At 38.7% G+C, this 20,247-nt stretch overlaps 1 protein-coding gene across 3 annotated transcripts in view; it reads left to right on the top strand.

Annotated features, from left to right (window-relative positions):
* AGTR1 (angiotensin II receptor type 1) overlaps window positions 1-20,247 on the top strand; it is a 51,178-nt gene that overhangs the window by 3,761 nt on the left and 27,170 nt on the right. The window contains exon 2 of one of the 3 annotated variants that reach the window (XM_020980932.2): window positions 7,140-7,413. The exons of 1 other annotated variant lie outside the window; for it this stretch is intronic. The gene's annotated coding sequence lies outside the window, so the exon portion shown is untranslated. Of the gene's footprint in view, window positions 1-7,139; window positions 7,414-14,081; window positions 14,406-20,247 lie in introns of those variants that run through there. One more of the 3 variants, XM_078147643.1, reaches the window with a different exon arrangement.

The following is a 20,247-nucleotide window of genomic DNA, read 5'->3' as shown; positions in this document are numbered from 1 at the left end:
TCTGTAGGCTTCACTATAGTGCCCAAGGGGTCTATGATAACAAAAAATGAGGAAGATGTCTTAATCTAAATACTTGTCCATATCTGTCCCTTTAATCAATTTCAACCAACCCACCCCCCCACTTTTAACTCTTCACTTGCTTAAAAAGGGCTGATTGTTTCATACACTCATTTCCTCAAGTTATCCAATAAATTTGTTAAAGTTTCATCATTTTAAGCTCTGGTTCAGCCACCTCTTTAATTTTTTTCCCCTGGGACTCCATTCCACCTTCATTTTCTCTGTTCAAAACATCAGTGACCTGTATTTCTGGTTTGGCTCCTATCTGGTCTTACACCGACCAAACCATGCCATCTACCTTGACAAATGTTGTTAGTGTAAATCGAAAGTTTGCTTCTCTGGACAATTGAACACTTATTTCTGTCATTTCCTGTCCCCAGAGCTTCATACTACAGCTTTCTTGTCCCAGGTTTCTGTATCTCAGCTCCAAGATTTTGTGGTGAGAAAAGAGTCTTTTAAAAAGAGTTTTCACTTATCCAATTGTTCATTGATTTTCCAACTTTCTGGCCCCTCTTTCCTCAATGCTACATAATTTTTGGCATTTCACTTCCAAATAGGAAGAAAAATGTTTCCTAGTCCTTGAAGCCCAATACGTACTATCTCTTCCATCCTTCACAGCTGTAGGTATACATCAGACAGAAGAAGATTGAGGGTGGGGAGGGCAGAGAAGAGAGGAGAATGAGGGGACAAGAAAAAGAAATTTAAACCTATTCAATTGGTGACAGATAAAATACTTGGCAAAAGAAGACTCTGATGGTTAAGATTAATGTTGTCAATAAAATGTCCACACAATTTTCTTTTTAACCCTACCGAAGTGGAAAACTGAGAGATGACTATATTTTGCTTTCAAACTTGTTTCTCCCAGGGATATAAATAGTGAGGCATAAGGCATATCTCGTTAGATCTTAGTTTAATTGTGTATTAAAGTTCTTATTGTCTGGTTGCCAGAAAATAGCTCCTGCCCACAAGGCACATAGTGATATGAATACCTATCCCTTTTCCCTTTGCCCGCCCACTGTGTCCATTGTTGATGACCTCCAGGGACTCTCTCAAAGCAAGGATTCTTAACCTGGGGTCCTCAAAAAGGGTAAGTGTATAGATTTCAGGGGGACTATGAAGTAAAAAGTTGCATCTTTTTTTTCACTAGCCCTAATTGAAAGCTATTACAATTTAGCATTTCCTTCCATTATGAATGTAAGCTCCCAAAATCATATTAGCAGTGTCTATGAATTTTATTTTGTACATTTAATAACATTATTCTGAGAAGGTGTCCATAGATTTCACAAGATTGTCAAAGGGAACCATGACACAGAAAAAAAGTTAAGAACTCCTGTCTCAAATAGACTCTTGTTTCTCTCTCTCTTTTTTTTATCTTACGAAGTTTGAGTCTATTTAAATTGTTTAAGTTAGAGGCCCTTAACCTAGCAGCCATGGACACTTAGATTTCAGAGGATCTATGAACTTGGATACAGAAAAGTTACATCTTAATTGTCATTACCCCCTGACTGACTGACTAACATTTGCTTCAATTATTTAAATACTTTATTCTGAGAAGGGGTCCACAGACTTCACCAGACTGTCAAAGGGGTCCACGTCACAAGGGATTTTAAGAACTTCTGGTTAAAGTTAAAGTTGTCTTGAGGAAGAGACAAAGAGAGAAAGAGAGACAGAGACAGACAGAGAGATGGAGACAGAGAGAGAGAGAGAGAGAGAGAGAGAGAGAGTGTGTGTGTGTGTGTGTGTGTCTGTCTGTCTGTCTGTCCAAGAGTACCCATAGAGGTTCAGGGAAGGTTCCAAGGCCAGTTCACATCTATTTCCATCAGAGTTTGCCTGATAAATGTGCCTGTAAACTCATGGTTACACGAAAAAGCCACCTTGCCAGCACATTAGAACAAGACATATGAAATCTTATCTTCAAGGAAAGTTAGCAAAAGTCAGTGAGTTGCAAGGTTGTCAGTTAGCTTTTTTGAAAGACTCGCAAGATGACCCTTCAGGAAGCCTTTAACGTTGGCCAAATTCTTCTCTAAGTATAAGTACGCTTTTTAGGGTTCTGTTTTCCTTTTATCACTTTATCTCTGCTCCAGAATGGGGCCGCAAACATATTTTCTTACAATTTTGCTTTCAGCCTGGCATTTTGTTGTTTTCTGTTCTCTCTTTTCCTATATAATCTGAATTCCATTTTGCTTCTATAAATTAGCAACACCGAAAGTGCATGTCAGAATTTAAGATGGCATCACAAGGATCTGCTCAAGGACCACTGATCTTTAAAAATGCTTTTAAATCATCATGAAGTCACAAGGAATTTCACAAGCTACTTGCTCATTTAGTATCAAATGCAGTTTGACAATTGGGAATAGCCATAATTTTTTAAAGTACATATATTTTCTCTTTTACGAAGGAATGACTTGTAAACTTTAGTTGTTATGATTGCAATAACACCCAAAAGTACATTTTCTTTTTTGTACATTTCACTCAATGGTAGATGTTCATGCAAAATAATCCTCATTTGAAATCAAATGGAGTCACTGAAAAATCGGTGGTCTCAGAGAACAATGACATATCTTCTCCTTAATAACAGAAAGTCAGGAGACTAATAGAGAAGAATATTATTAATGTCATCAGCTATGGTTACTGTATCAGATGGTTTTGCTTATTGTTTTTTCTTTACCACAAGGAAGAGCTCTGTTTTGAAAGGAGATGAAGTAACTGATAGAAAGTCAAAAGACATCAATAAAACATATTTTAGGACATAATAAAATACTCTTTCATATAAAAGCTTTATGTTTTATGTTTGCCTAGTTATTATTAGAATGTAACCATGCCTCCTTGAGAATTGAATTTAATGTATTGGCTTAATTCTAACATGTTTTGCTCCATAAACAGAGAAAGAAGAAAAAAACCTATTTTTAAAAGGAATAAATATATGTAACTTACTGGTCCTTTGCTAGTAACATTTTCCTATAAATAAAACAGGTTTTTATAAGTTGCTTTGTTGGCTTCCTATAACTGGACACTATGGAAGATATGTTAGACACAGGCATTCTCTTCCTTTCCACATTAGCTATAGATCTCAACTTTTAGTTCAAAGCCTTGATCACCGCTGTAAAGTAACCTAATATTGAAGCTCAGGTCGTAGTGTTTTAGAGTTGGGTCTTTGAAAATTCACTTGAATCTACATTTCTCTGGCAAGCTAACTACTTGGGCTGTTCAAAGACTCCATGTTATCTGTGGAAATAAGACTTTGCATTTGTTTCCTGCACTACATTGAAAGTTTCTTGTAAGGTTTGTGTATGTGACTTCCCCCCACCAAAATGTCACAAATGAAGAAGATGTTTAGCTACACAAGTGATGAACGGGAAAGCAAGTTGTGAGCAACATCCAGGTGGCTTCTCTCAGATTGGACTTACCAAGATCAGACTTATGGTTAAAAGTGATCTTCAGAACTTTTCTTTGAATACTTAAATCATTTGCTTTAAATCTTTTTCTTAAATAACCTCGTTACACTTCTTCCTGTTCTGTCATAATATAAAATTCTACAAATTAAGTAAATATGCCCACCATGATCTATTCGTGGTCATTTAACTTCTACTGAAGGCTGGGTGTGGTGCTAAGCATTGTGGACACAAAAATCTAAAAGATATGGCTCTTTAATGGGTTTTAAATAGAGTTGGCAAAACAGAACATAAGCTTTCATATACATCTATTTAGTACATGTTACTATTTTCCATAACTTTTATTCAGTAGGAGTTTTTAACTCCCTGTACCTTCGTGTGTATATACATACATACATACATACATATATATATATATATATATATATATATATATATATATATATATATACACACACACACACACACGTATATACACATATATATGTGTGTGTATGTATGTATGTGTATATGTATGTATGTATATATGTGTGTTTGTGTGTATACACACACATATATATACATATATAAGTATACATATATATTGATATGTATGAATTTAATTTATATTTATATTTACATATACAGATACATATATATACACATACACATAGTTTCTTTACTGGGGCTCTTCTCTGTGCACAATCTATTTTTTAAAATTAGAAACAGTTTCTTTCTAGTCAGTTCTCTGAGTGAATGGTGCCCCCCATTTAAGGAATGCCCAGGCACTTAGCTATTTATATTTTCCCATAAAGACATGTCCCCATATACCCAATTTCCTGTGATTTTTTTATTGGGTACATTGATATAGGGTGGGAAACAGACTACATATCTGTTGTCCCCATATTAGCCTAGCAAAATTCAAAAAAGGCCCATCCCCAGGTTGGCCACAAGAAGAGAAGTTTTCCAGGTATGGAAACTTCTGAGGCTCCTATGTTATCATCCTGAAAGGCTTTCATCTAAATCAGGGGCCCTCACTCTGACACAATCAGATCCAAGGAGCCTTAGATCCACACCTTGGTGCAGAGCATCAGTTTTAAGAGTGGGGTTCAAGCCCTGTATGAGCTCAGGAGGCAAAAATATTCCTGAGCCTCCGAGGGTAACCAGGATAGACTCAGGAAAGAAAGGAGAAATCAGATGTGAGCTATCCTGCTGTCACTCATGTTTTCTGCTGCTTGGATCCAGATCCTTAGATAGAGAAGCTAGAGCTCTTTTGGAGGACCTGATTTTGTTCTGTAGGTTCAGAACAGAATGAAGCCTGGCCCCTGCAAGTCAGTCGTAGGTAATGGAGATTATGGATGAAGGAGGTGTGGGAGGGCTGAGTCCTTAGAGTTCATGATGAAGGAGAAATTTAAAGGGTAAGCATATAACAATCAATTGATAAACATTTATTAAGCACTTGCTAGGTTCCAGGTACTGTGCACTAGAGAAACACAAGCCTGTAACAATCAATCAATAAACATTTATTAAGCTGGGTACCAGGTACTATGCATTAGAGATACATGAAGCAATTCTTACCCTCAAGGAGCTTGCATTCTAATTATTGAAGATGGGGAGAGAACAAGTGCATAGTAAATATATACATCATAAATATAAAGTAAATAAATACAAATATGTTTCTATACACACACACAGTAGTTAAATCGTGAGGTAGTTGAGAAGGAAGGGTGCTAGTAGTTAGCAGGAATCAGGAACATTTTTATTCAGAAGATGATGCTTATCTTAGAAGAAAAAGAGGGATTTTGTGAGGCTGAGGTAAGGAAGGAGTGCATGCCAGGCATGTGGAACAGCAGGGCAAAGGCAGAGACAGAAGATGGCATGCCCTGTGTTTGAGGAAAAGAAAGAGGGCTGACCCTGTGTTCTGCCAATTACACAAGAACCTTGAGGGTGGGTACCATGGCTAGCAAGGACTAAAGCAGAGTGACCATCTCTGCCAGGACTCCAATTCTAGATCTCAAATCTGCTCTCTCTAGTTGGCTATGGTAAGAGAGGCAGAGTAGCATAATGATAGCTAGCTCTTACATAGCACTTACTATGTGCCAGGCACTATGCTAAGAGTTTTACAGTTGGAACTTCATTGGATCCTCTAACAGCCCTGGGAGGGAGGGAGGGAGGGAGGGAGGCAAGTCAGCTAATCTCTCTTAACCATGGAGCCAATTATAGCACCTACCTCACCAGGTTGTGCTGAGGCTCAAATAAGATAATGTATTTGCAAACCTTCATATACTCCAGCTGTTATCGAATTACCCATTTTATCATCACACTTTTTTTAAACTTTAATGTCTTGTCACTTGTTGCCGATGCATTACACATGCTTTCAGATTGATGAGGTACCAAACTTAACAAGTTCTGTTAAGTTACTTTTCACTAACGTCCAAACCCTTTCCATTTAAATTATGTCTTTATCCACAGAGGAGTTCATCTGGTGATGCCTCCTCAGCCCTTAAAGGAGCGGCAATAAGGATGGAAAAGCATGTTAAGTGACTCTTGTGTAATAACTTCTTGGTCACACAATGCCCTTTAGGCTGAACCTGTGATTTTCTTGGCATATGCACTTCCAATGCAGGAACTCTCTTAACTGATTCAGAGGCTACTTAAAGGCAATGAAATAGATAGGAAAGAAGAGTGTACATCTGTCCTATTCTGAGATCACAGGCCTCAGGTCCTGGCTGAATGCAATTTGTGACGTGCGACATGCCAGAGATCAGTCTTTTTCTTCCTAGAGTTTTAGAAAGGACGTTCCAAGAAGGGCTCATTGTAACTACCTGCAGGATTAAGTAGCAAAACTACCTTCTAAGTGAAGTTGATGTATGATAAAGTTCTTTGGGTCATGAATAAATAAATCACAGGAGACAGGTTAAAATCAAATACATTTTTTTTTGGTGAGGCCGTTGGGGTTAAGTGACTTGCCCAGAGTCACACAGCTAGTAAGTGTTACATGTCTGAGGCTGCATTTGAACTCAGGTCTTCCTGACTGCAGGGCCAGTGTTTTATCCACTGTGCCACCTAGCTGCCCCCTCAAATACATTCTTCAATGAATTGTGTCCCCTAACAAATGATGCTATAATGAAATTTCCATATATTACAAATATGGCTGACCTATAATCCTACACAATTTCCTCATTTATTTTTAAATAATAATGAGACTGTAGGCATTCCATGGAATTGTATAATTGGGTAGCAGCAGAGTTTCAGCATCTGGAGTCAGAGGACCTAGATCTGAATTACTGTTCTTCTACTTACTTTCTGTGAGACCTTCAGCAAATTATTTAATTATTTGTGGGTCTCATTAGCCTCATTCATAAGATGGAGAGGTTGGATTTGATGGCTTCTGAGATCTCTTCCAGCTTTCTATAAAACAATGTTTTGGTAGCAAAAATATAGCAGATGCTATGTGTGGCAATCTTATAGCCAATTGGCCTATAACATTCTACCTAGGATAACTGATATCCACCCCAGAGTTGGGAGACAGAATTGGTTGTAAGGGAAGGCAAAGCTATTTGAGGTCAGGCATTAGTAAAAATTTAAAGGTGCACAGTAGAAGTTGTGCCTCATTCAGAAATCAATGCTGTTCCCTAAGTGGAACAAAGGGCATAGGATCATCAAGTGGTAAATAGAAAGGAATCTCTTTATATGTTTTTCCTTTTCTAGCTGTGTTCCCTCAAGGTTACTGTCATCACCTTCTGGACTAAAAGAAATCATCGGATGATTACGGTGCAGGAGTGTTGATGTATCAGAAGCCAGCTTTTTTTTGCCTTCTGGGATCATATATCATAGAAGCAGTTTGCCATAATAGATCAAGGTATCTGAGAGTTGGGGTTCAAATCCTGCCTCCATCATAGCTGTCACAGCTTTCCACTAACCATGGGCAAGAAATCTACACTTTGATTCCTAACACCTTCCGCCAGGGGACTTTAAATTATAGGTGAGTGGTCAATCTGCATCAGTTAAAAGAGTTCCCATGTTGGAAGTCCATATGCTAATAAAATTACAGGTTCAGCTTAAAAAAATCATACTTTATAGATTTGAAAGCACATGAAATGTTCTCTGTGAAACTTTCTCAAAGAACTCTTGTTCAGAATAGCAGAGAACTCTATCCAGAATTCTTATCAAATAGTCTGAGGAACATTGTATTAGAAAATTAAATGTTGATCTGCTACTCTATTCTTCGATTTATAGATATTGTGGCTGAACAAGACTCATGTTTTTAAATTATATCTTATTTGTGCCAGATATAATACAGCTGTCATAGTATTTTTCCCATCTAAGTTGAAGACTTTATCCATAAGGTATAATGAAAGCCAGGTCTCTTTAGCCAATGATGAAATCTCATTCCTTCTAAAGAAGCGGTTCCCAACCTTTTAAATTTCACTTTATTTTTTGTTTGTTTTTGGACAACCTTATTTTCCAAGTGTATGCCTTCTCCCTTCCATATACAGCAAACCACAGTGAAAGGGAGAGGAATTGGACTGGACCAGTGATTTCATTGGGATATAGAATTCTCAAGGGAGAAGATTCCCTCCATCACTAGATCAGCATCTCTGTGCAACTCAAAAGAAAATAATGATGTTAATAATAATAATAATAATAATGAAAAGGAGGTGGATAGACCAATATACCAACCGAGCCTGATGGGATATGCAATTCTTCATGCCCATCCTCCTTTCCCTTTGCAAAGAAGAGAGGGAGACACATTTTTTCTCATCTTTTCATCAGTGATGAGTTTGATCATTTTAATTACGCAGCATTCATTTTGGGACTTCTGTTGTTTCCATTTACATCACTGTGGTCCTTGTATATATTATTTTCCTAGTGTGGACTCTTTCTTACCATAAGCAAATCATCCAACCCCAAGCTTGCAAGCAGGTGCACTATTAGTGTCTAATTGATTGAGAAAATATATAATGGCCAAAAAAGACTGTGAGTGCTATGATACTTTTCCAGGTTTTTTTTTTTAATTTTTACTCATCGCAGCAGCACACACATATAACAGTTGAAAAAATAGAAATGCTTGTATGTGACATTACTAAATCTACATCAGGATATGTTTACTTATTTATGTATTTTCAAACCCTTTACAAAATCTGCGGTCCCTCAGGGTTGCGAAGCATAAAGATGTATCGTATTGTTGACAAAAATAAGTTATACAAAGTCAGAAAATATTGTCTGTATTTATTCTTAACATTACTTTTATATATTCATAGCATGTCCCTCGATTGAATGTAAGCTTCTTGAGAGTAGCCTATATTAATTTTTGTCTTTTGTATTCCCAAGGTGTCACATAGTGACTGTAATAGTAGGGTCTTAATAAATGAAAATTGAATGACTCCAGGCAATGATCTGTTGATAGATAAAAGAACTCAGCGGGATAAAAAAAAAACTATCTGGACAGTAGGAAAAAAACTAGATGATTGACAAATGGTTTTCTCTTTGGAAATCAAATATTTTCACCATCAATCCTTCCACCATATTCGTTAGGCACTGCCAATCCAATTCCACAAGCATTAATCACTACAGACAAGAAACAGAAATAGGTTGAAACAACACGCATTTATTACTACAAATAACAAATAGAAGTAAGATGGGACAACAAACATTTGTTACTATTTGCCGAGCACTGGGTACATAAAGATAAAATGAAACCCAATTTTTGCCTTCAAGGAATTTGTACTAGGCAAATGGCAAGAACCTTGGAACTTTTGACCTTCAAACTCAACATACTGCCTACAGCAAACTTCCAAACATCCAAGAAAACATCAGAGTTAGGATGCTTTTGTCTCCGGGATGATAAAAGCATTTTTAGCCAGCTTGGAGAATTCAATTTATCCAGATTTTTCATAGATAAGGAAAGCTTTGAATCCTGGGCATTTTTAGAACTGACCTTACACATTAAACATCCTGGAAGTTGACTTGGAAAGCCATCCAAAGCTTATTGACCACTGTAGGACTCTGAGCCCTAGCAGATTGCCACAGTACTGTTGATTTAATCTAGGGTGATGCAATTCAAAGAATTTAGCTCGTAAAGCCAAAGGACTTCTGTTGAAATCCGCTTACAGCAAGTGAGGAAGATCCTGTTGGTATATTTAACAGAACAGATGAAATGTTCTCCCTAGTTTTATGTACCCCCTTGGTTTTTAGAGGGTGGGGAAGGGACGTGAGTGTTGCTTTTAGTTTAAGGTACATTTTTCTCAAAGAGGTGCCATGTTCGTGTATTTCTTAACAGAATTCCTAACGTATTTGACAAATCTTTTTTTTTTACAACTTGGTTTTTCCCCATATAGTTTATTCCCTTTGTGGGGAAGGGGGGGAGAGAGCAGGGAAGGGAGGAGACAGAAGGATTAAAATCTCTGATTGCATTGGTGTGAGGAACTTTCGACATACAAATTCCCTCTGTTGACGCAGCTTAAGTTATTGAGAGATTAAGCAACTTGATAGGTGTCAGAGGCAGAGTCTGAACCCAAGTTTTCCTGACTCTGAGGCTGTTTCTCTAGCTACTATACAATATTGCGTGTTACATACTCCCTAGGGATTGGGACAGCTCGGTGACGCCATAGTGCGTAGAGTGGTGAGCCTACCGTCAGAAAGACTCATCTTCATGCTTTCACATCTGCCCTCAGACCACTTACTAGCTGTGTGACCCCTGGCAAGTTACTTCACCCTATTTGCCTCAGTTTCCTCATCTGTAAAATGAGTTACAGAAGCAAACCACTCTCAGTATCTTTGCCAAGAAAACTCCAAATTGGATCATGGAACGTTGAACACAACTGAACAAGACAAATCTCTAGTTTGTGTCCTTTCCCCTACCATTGCATGTGTATTAATATGTAAACTAATATTTGGGTTTTTGGTAGATTTTTTGTTTTTGCTTTTTAAGTTAAAGTTTCTTGCTTTTTAAAAATGATCAAGAAAAGTACTGTATGTGACCTTGTTGAAGTAATTTTATCCATCTGGGCCTCAGTTTCCTTATCTATAAATCAAGAGGGTTGGAGCAAATGACCTTTGAGTTCCCTTCCAGCTCTTAAATCTGTGCCATTCTATTCAGACTTGTAGAAAACTGGATGGGAAAGGATACAGATTTATAGCTGTCTTTTGTGACACATTTTTCAATATTTTTAATAGGCAAAGCAAGGAAGAATTTAGCAGGATTTTAAGGAATTGCTCCATTTGTTTAACTACTCACTTTTTTCAAACTACAAACTTCGATAAAATGAATATGAAAATAATATGAAAATATTGTTATAGCTGTATAATTGTTTGAATTTATAGAATGCTTTAAAGTTTGCAAAATGCTTTCTGCTTTTATCATTTGATTAGATATTCAGATAGCTTCCTTCCAACTAGTATTGACTTGACTATTCTATTACTTAGTATCATGAAAGGAACAGTGGATTTAGAGTCAAGGGACCTGGATTTGAAGGCCATCCTTGCCACTTATTAGCTCTGAGACTTCAAGCAAGTCACTCCAGCTCTCCGGTCTTTAGTTTCCTTCTTTGTAAAATGAGTTTTGACTAGGTGATCTCTGGGGTCCCTTCTACTTCTGAATCCTATGATCTTAGATTTCGACTTTTAAAAGATTTTCAAAATTTAAAATCCATTTATATCATTTTGTTCATGACTCCGTTTTTCCTCTATGATGCAATGGAAAAACAGTCCTCATTATCGTCTCTACTACTGTCAATAATGGTAGTTTAATTTAATCAGCAGCTATTTTTACTAACAAAATTCCTTTTTTTTCCCCTCACATGCCATTGTGGTGTTTCTCGGTCTCCATATTTACACCAATATGATCCCATTAATAGAATGTCAACCTCAATTACTTTTCAGTCACTCATACCTAGTGATTCAATTACATTTGGCTCCTGGACTAATGGTTATGTGTTATTCAAGACAAGAAATTAAAAATAAATTTATCTCTGAGTCATTGAAGCATTAAGTGTTTGAAATATCTCAATAATTAGCTGAGAGGGGAGTGATGTGTATGGATTCTTTTTCTCCAGGCTCTGGAACCATTATCTAATGGTTCACTCTACAACTCTTTTCAGTGTCAAAGTATGACTAGGCATGGGAAAAAAGATTTTCAAATGATGGGTATTTTTTGTATATGACTTGTGACATCCTATAGATGGGAGTGCAGAGCAAATTCTAGCAAATTCACCTAATGAGAAGACATATTGTTCTATAAACATTCTAAATCCTACTATAATATTATGGAATAGTATAATGTTCCATTCTAAATAACCTATAAACATAATAAAAGTGCTTTAATCAAAAGCTTGATATATCTGTGCCCTAATGGGTAGATAGATTGCTAGATTTGGAGTCAATAACATCAATATTTGAATCCTACCTCAGACACTTACTAGCAGTGTGATCCTAAGAATAACTTTTCTCAACCCCAGTTTCCTCATAAATGGTACTGTTGTTAGTATTAAATGAGAAGCTAGGTAGTGCCATAGTGCATAGAGCGCTGGACCCAGAATCAAGGAGACTAGTTCAATTCTGGACTCAAGCACTTAGTTCTATCTGCCTCAGTTTCTTCATTTATAAAAAATAAATAGGGGGCAATGAGGTGGCGCTGTGGGTGGAGCACCAGCCCTGAAGTCAGGAGGACCTGAGTTCAAATCCGGCCTCAAACACTTGAAATTACTGGCTGTGTGACCAGCAAGTCATTTAACCTCAATTGCCTAAAAAAATTAAAAAAGAAATAGAAAAAAGAAATATTAAGAGCACTTACCTTACAGGGTTATCATAAGGATAAAATGAGATAGAATTTGTAAACCTAAGAGCATTTACCATATGCTAGGCATAGCATTTGCCTTTAAGGAACTAAATATTCTGCTGGGAGATGCAGAAGATACAAAGATGAGGAAGACACAAGTTAAGTGACTTGCCTAGGGTCACACAGCTAGTAAGGCTCTGAGGCTGGATTTGAACTCCAGTTTTCCTTAGTCCAGGTCCAGAGTTCTCTTTATTACTAAACCTAGCTATTATAATGATGGAAATGCGACAATCCATGTAAAAAGTTTTGTACCCATTAAAACACTGTATAAATATCAGCTAGCATTATTGCTGTTGCCATGACAAATCTAGTTGTGTGTGAGACTGATTATAAATGTTTGCTATGCATATTTAAACAATTAGAAATCTTCAAAGAGCTGCCAGCTTCCAAGTTAAGAAGTTCTCTGTTGGAAAGTTTTGAATTGTAGAATAATAAGTGGTTTGACTCCCCACCAGCCACGTGGTCCCTTTAAATTTGTTTTAAGGTTTGACTGCAAAAACATCCTGGCCCTCTGAACCCACTAATTGCTGGATGGTCTGGCCCATGTCACAACAGAAGATAATGTTTAATCTTCAGGGTATGTAAAAAATGAATCCGGGTTTCTGGTCCTTTGGCTCATGCCCAGAAATTGAAAAAATTCTAAAGTCTTCTCAGGGCTTTCCACCACAGTGATCCCAGGAATTCACACTCTAAACAGGACTTGTGTTGCTAAGCATTAGGAGAGGGTGGGTCACAAAGAACTTGGGTGTTGTTTAGTCGTGTCTGACTCTTCACGACCCCATTTGGGGTTTTCTTGGCAAAGATACTAGAGTGGTTTGCCATTTCCTTCTCCAGCTCATTTGACAGATGAGGAAACTGAGGCAAACAGGGTGAAGTGGCTTGCCCAGGGTCACACAGCTAGCAAGTATCTGAGATTAGATTTGAATCCATGAAGATGAGTCTTTCTGATGCCAGAATCCATACTCCATCCACTGTACCACCTAGCTGCCCCCAACAGAGCACTCAAATAGTTTAATTTGAGGGGTTTTTTATTTGACTGGGCCCATTTAAAGGTAAATAAGGCAGCCCTAGGCAAAATTTGGAAAGAAACTAAACTTTCTTTCTGAGGCCTCTAATTAAGTTTGACAAATATGTATTTAATGTCTACCATCTGCTAAGCACTGGATATTCAAAGACAAAAATGAGACGGTTACTCTCTGCCTTTAAGGAACTGAGCATTCTACTAGGGGTAGATTAGATGACTTGCTCGGGGTCACAGCACTAGTAAGGGTCCAAGGCTGGATTTGAACTCAAGTCTTCCTTACTCCAAGTCCAGAGCTCTATTCGATTCACCATTTAGCTAGAAAGTAATCTCAGAAAGAAAGGTACTACCAGCAGGGGAGGAGGGGAAATACTGAGAAAGACCTCCTGTAGAAGGTGTGATTTGAACCAAGTCATGAAGAAAGCCAGGGAAGCTGTGAGGTAAGGGTGAGGACTATTATAAGAATAGGAACCAGTTAGTGACAAAGCACTGCATCAGGAGGGGTGTGTGTGTGTGTGTGTGTGTAACAGCAAGTCCTGGGGGCCTCATAGCAGAGGTTCACAGAACCCTAGAATGTAACCAAAAGATTGTCTTCCCCAAACTTCTTATTTCTACAGCTAAGGAAGTAAAGTCCAGGTAGGTTAAGGGTCAAGCAGGAAGTGGCAAAGCCAGGATTCATTCATTCATTCATTCATTCATTCAGTAAACATTTGAGCAGCTGCAGTGGAACAGGTGCTGTATCTAGATGTGATGTACATAGTACTTTTGTCCCCTTTCTTCCCTTCCTGCAGCCTAAAGGTTCCCAGATTCTGGGAAGCCAGATGTCATTCTTATTATCATCACCTCCATCAGAGCCTGATATTATTCTATCCAAGTGACCAGGCAGGCCATCAGTCCACTTTCTGTGTCAGAATTCTTGCTGCTGCCACGCTTCCAATTTTCAGAGCTGGCCCTCACGTGGAGGATGGGGAACAGGGAGTTACTCCGGGTGTTACTTAAAGATCTTTCAGCTAGTAACACAGGACATCAAGGAATGGGGAAGAGAGAAGAGGAATGAAAGAGTGTCAAGCTTAAGGCGTGGAATGTAACAGGAGAAAACCAGAACCTTTTCTTCAAAGTGAGTAGAATGTGGCCAAGACATAAGTCACTTCAGGGTTTGGGGAATGGAGGAAAAGAGGTCAAAGTTGGTACCCAAGATCTCTGGGTTCTATTACATGGGAATAAGAAGAGTAACCCTTCATGTGTTGGGAATAAATGGTCTTCAAGTCCCCTTTTTACTCAGAGGTTCTGTAATTCTATGTATTCAATGATTACCACAACCTAGTGAGAGATTATCCCAGCTAGATAGCCCAGTTGATAGACCAATGGACTTGGAGTCAGGAAGACCTGAATTCAAATCCAGCCTCAGCTATCTACTAGCTATGCGCCCCTGTTCAAGTCACTTAACTTCTGTCTGCCTCAATTTCTTCAACTATTAAATAAGGATTATTAATAGCACTCACCTCATCTGGTTGTTTTAAGGAACAAATGGGATAATATTTGTAAAGTCTTAGCATGGTGCCTGGCATAGTAGGTACTATATAAATGCTTATCCCCTTCTCTGTTTTACTGGCCAGGAAAAAAAGGTTGAGAAGAGGAAAACAATTGGTCCAAAGTAATATCAATCAACAAGAATTTTTTTTTAATTTTTAATCTATTTTATTTTTATTTTATGGATAACACAGTATAATAAAAAAAGATGATTGTACATGAAACTGCAAATCTATTATGTACAATTTGCTATTCCTTTTAAATATATGATAAAGTTATCATATAAATTTCTTTTTTCTTCTTTTTATCTTCCTCCCCCCCCCACCCCACTCTAGAGATGGCTACCTGGCTACCATTAGACACAAATATGTATATAATACGTCTGCACATATGTGTGTGTACATAAAATCACTCTATACATACTTCTATTTATCAATTCTTCCTCTGGATGCATTTATTAAGTGGTTACTATATGCCAAGCTAGCACTGTGCTAATATTCTTTCTCCAGGCCCCTAAATGGCACAGTGGATAGAGCACTGTCCCTGAAGTCGGGAGGACCTTAGTTCAAATCCGGCCTCAGACCAAACATTTAACACTTACTAGCTGTGTGACTGTGGGCAAGTCACTTAACCCCAATTGCCAAAAAAAAAAAAGAATATTCTTTCTCCCATCCATCTTCCACTCATCTGAAAAAACAGTTTTCCTAAGACATAGGTCTGACTGCACCCAGCCCCTGCTTTGACACTGTCAGTGGCTTCTCACTGTCTTTAGGATGAAACACAAACTTCTTACCTTGGCATTTATGTTGCTCCAAAAGCTGGTGCTTCTCAGCCTCTGCAGCCTTGATTTCATCCAGCTTCCTTCTCAAGCTATACCTTGCACCAAACTGGATTACTAGCTCCATCCCAAACTTCACTTGTACATTTCAGAGACGCCCTCCTTCTTTGCCCTGCTCAGAATCCCTGTCTCCCTTCAAGTCTCAGCTCAGGTGATCCCTCTCATAAAAGTTGCTGTAGTCTGTTTATAATCTCTATCATCTCATCCATTGTAGGGGTAGAAGCAAAAGGAAACAACTTTCGTTTATTGTAAAAATTAGAAAATTACAATTTCATATCATTACCAAGCAACTTGTCATAGGATCTTTTTTTCTTTTAAATCTCAAATATTCTATTGTTGGAAATCTCTAGGGAAAGTAATTCCACAGCCTTCCTTGAGAGCCTATTCTAATATTAAAGAACCCTTAAGCTAAATAGAAAGATTCATCACAGAGGAAATTTTTTATTTGATGTATGTAATTAGTTTTAGTTAACTTTATTAATAAAATGTCGCAAATCAATTAGGTTTGCAATAATCAGAAGATGAGGACCCAAGAGGTGCTATAGCTCTCACAACAGGGAAAGAGAGAATTCAGTTTAGTTGGGAGGCAGATGTCATTAGATTTGATCTGAGGGATGCCACTAGTCTGAACTCATCACTCTCTGTCCTTGGGCACATTACCCAGTCTAAGTGGGTACTTACAAGGCTTGGACTCCACTAAATAGTGAGACGTGAGTTTTGGACTTTTTTCTTACAGTGTTTTGCAAAGGATGCTCTTCACACTGAAATAATTGTTTCATCCCATATCTCTCCGATGTGTAACAAATGCTCCCCTCAGTTGGAGCCTTTATTTCATAAAGGGGTTGGGGGAGTGGGAGATATACATAGTCTCTATTCTACTCTAGACTTAGACCGTGAGCACAAGCTAATGTAAACATCTCCCCACACATACACTTGATCCCATGGTCTGCATGCTGGATCTGGAGGCAGTATGCCTGGGGTGAGATCCCAACTCCATCACTAATATCTGTGGGACTTGGGCAAGTGAATTAACAACCTTTCTGAGTCATCAGTTTCCTCCTCTGTTAAGTGAAGGGGTTAGACCTTCTAAAATCCTTTCCAATTCTAAACATTTCATCCTGAAATTGCACAGAGGTACCCCATAAGCAGAAGTGTGTTAGTTAATGTTTAACAATCATCTCTCCAGGGGGAAAATGTATGCGTGGCACACCTTTAAATTTAATCTTCATTTGCTGCATCACTTTCTTAAGGCAACAAAACAATAAAGTAATCCCTAATTTTTAGCATTTCCCCATTTCTTTTCCAAAGTGTAAATGCTTACATTAGATATTTAACAGTTGGCTCTCACAAGACATCATGAGCTGGCTCCATCAAACCCTGCATAAGAATCCATTCAAGAAGTTTACCCATACCTACAAAAATCCAAAGAGCTTTTTCTTTTCTCAAGCCTAAGCACTGGTGAAATTTTGGCATATTTCTTACTGAACGTACAACTTTACCAGGCTTCACAGACACAGAAGTGTTTTGAGGGCTTTTGGAGTATTATTGTCTTTAATGTGATTTGTTGTTGTTCAGCCATTTGGGTTTTCCTGGCAAAGATACTGGAGTGGTTTGCCATTTCTTTCTCCAGCTCATTTTACAGATGAGAAAACTGAGGCAAACAGGGGTAAGTGACTTGCCCTGGGTTACACAGTTGGTAGGTATCTGAAGCGGATTTGAACTCAGGTTTTCCTGACTTTAGGCCCAGCACTCTATCCACTGTGCCACCTAACTGCCCTTAATGCACCATAGAGATCACCCTAAATTTTTCTCATGTCTAAAGTAAACCATAGGAGAGAGATTGTGAATGCTGAAACCACCTGAGTGTTCCTCTAAGTGTGGTACAACTCTTCCCAGGGTACATAGAAAGTATAGGCACTTCTACAGCACATTGAAATTTTAAAGTACTTTGCATAAATGGCTTCATGCTAGGATCACAACCTGGCAAAGTAGCTACTATTTGTACTATTATTCCCATTTTGCAGGTGGGTAAACTGAGCCTTAAGTGGCTTACTCAAGGTTGCATAGCTAATAAGTGGCAACAGAAGGATTTGAACCCAGGTCATCCTGCCTTGGAACCACTGGCTGATCCAGAATACTGTTCAATTCTGAAAATAGGTCACATTTATTGCTAGAGAACTATATGCTTATAAGATACTTTAATACATATTTTCTCATTTGATCCTCACAACAACCCTAGGAAACAGTTGTTTTATTCAAATGAATATTTGTCCTATTATTTATTGGAATAGGGAGCTGTTAGATGAGGGAGCTCCTTCTACAGAGGCAGGGAATCAGCTCTGCCACTTTCAGAGGTGTCCAGGGCACTGAGAAGTTCATGTTACTTGCCAAGGGTCACACAGACTCATGCATCAGAGGTAGGATATGAACTCAGGTCTCCAGGTTTGGCTCTTCATCTGTCATATCAGATCACGCTCAGGCACTATTATTATCCTCAGTGTACAGATGAAGAAAGAGACTCAAGTGTCTTGGCAAGGGTTGCATGGCTGGTTAGTAAGGGTCTGAGGCCAGACTTAAATTCCAGTCTATTAACTGCAAATCCAGTGCTATCCAGGCCACCACCTTGTTGCTCAGTCATGTCCATTTCTTCATAACCCCATTTAGGGTTTTCCTGGCAAAGATACTGAGAGTGGCTTGCCATTTCCTTCTCCAACTCATTTTTACAGATAAGGAAATTGAGGAAAACAGGGTTAAGTGATTTACCCAGGGTCATACAGCTATTAAGTGTCTAAAGCCAGATTTGAACTCAGGAAGATGAATCTTCCCAAATCCAGGCCTGGCACTCCATCCCCTGCACCACATAGCTGCCTTATGACACCACCTAGCTGGTCTCTAAAATGTAGAGGATTTGGGGGATGATCAAATGAGTAAAAAGCTCTGCTCCTATAAAGTGCTACATAAATGTAACCTTTTTCATTATTACAGTTATTATAATCAGGAGCATTGAAACAGTCCAATTTCAGGGAATAAAAGCAGAGAAAAGATATCCCCCAAAATGCTGAAGATGTTTGACACTTAGCTGTCTCTCAAACATGGTGGCCCTAGAGGAGGCATGGATCTCAGATTTGATAGCTATAGATCTGAACTGGACATATGAAAACAGGCAGTTGGTTTTTTATGACAGCAATGCAGCATGCCTCACTTTAGAACCCTCAGCCTTCCCTATAAATACTGTCTGCCTCACTGACCTTCTGTCTCCATGGGCCTGACAACAGAATTCCTCATCCATGAAAGATCCACCAATGAAATGGTAACTAGAGACTACTCAATTATTTTCCCCCAGGTTTTAGTGGGTTTTTTTCCTTAGACAAATATTTTGAATATTAGAGCTAGGAGGGAACTTAGCAGCCATCTTGTCCAGTGCTCCCATTATACAAGTAGGATTCTGAGTCCCAGAGAGATGAAATGATGGGGCCCTGTATTCTATAGTAGTCAAGAGCTGAAAACTTCTCCAGTAAAAATTACCAGGGGAGAAAGACCCCTTGAACTTCAGTAAAGACCCCTTTAATGAGGGTGAAATAGGTTCTTGCATATGACCATCAGCCAAATGACATCTGTTTAAGCCTAACCAGGGGAAAATGGTCAGTGTGATAATGGGGAAAGAGCGCTGAATGTGGACTCGGAAGACCCAGGTAGAAATTAAGGCTTTGTTATTTAATGATCTTTCTGATCTTGAGTAAGCTACTTCTCTTCCATAGTCTTAGTTTCTTCATCTTTAAAAACTATCTAATTTTGAGTCTAGTGGGGCCAGATGACTGCTAAGGTCCCTTCCACTTCTATTAGGCCCGTGATCCTAGATTGACTGAAATGTACAGGCTAGGTTGTTCATTGCACATAAGGACTTAGTGGGAATACCTCAAATGCAACTAACTTTCAAAAGATATATATTCTGAGGAAGAGTAGAGAAGCTTTTGTGGGGTTGGGCGTCTTACCCCGAAACCCCCAGGCTCTCTTCCTTTCCTACTAATCTTCAAGATTTTCTAATAAGGAAAAGGAAACCCAGGCGTATTTAGCAATCTGTGTTTGCAGGTTGGAAACCAGAAAATGAAGACTAATAGTCTCTCTCCTGCTAATTTGATTTCTGCCTCTTCTCTCGTGCCAGCGTAGGCAAGGGGCCCTTAGTTACTGTTTCCTGCAGATGGAGACAAGAAGAAGAGGAGATGCCAGGCTGGTAGGTCTCCCTCCCAAAAGGAGGCCAGCTGGCTCATGGGGCTCAATTAGAGATGGCCCTAACTGCAAGAAATAGAAAGTAATTGGGAGCACAATGAGAAGCCAGCTTTCCATACGCCAGCAAGGCAGCCACCCAACCCCTTGGAAGATGGTGGGGGTAGGCAGCTATTAGAAAACTGTTGATTCTTCGACATATTCCACCTGATTTGGGCCACTGAAAGTGTTTAGAACCATGTTCCAGATCAGTCTAAATTGAGGTCCATAAATTCCTAACGAAACCTAAATCCTATGTAATCTTCTGTGGTAAGCACAATTGCATTTACAAGTGCTGGGGGGTCTCAGACTTTCCTGGGAACCAGGC

Source organism: Phascolarctos cinereus, unplaced genomic scaffold (genome assembly GCF_003287225.1).
Source record: "Phascolarctos cinereus isolate Bilbo 61053 unplaced genomic scaffold, phaCin_HiC Scaffold_7;HRSCAF=346, whole genome shotgun sequence".
NCBI lineage: Eukaryota > Metazoa > Chordata > Mammalia > Diprotodontia > Phascolarctidae > Phascolarctos > Phascolarctos cinereus.
The sequence above is the reverse complement of the archived record's forward strand: the minus strand, read 5'-3'. Positions and strand labels throughout refer to the sequence as shown.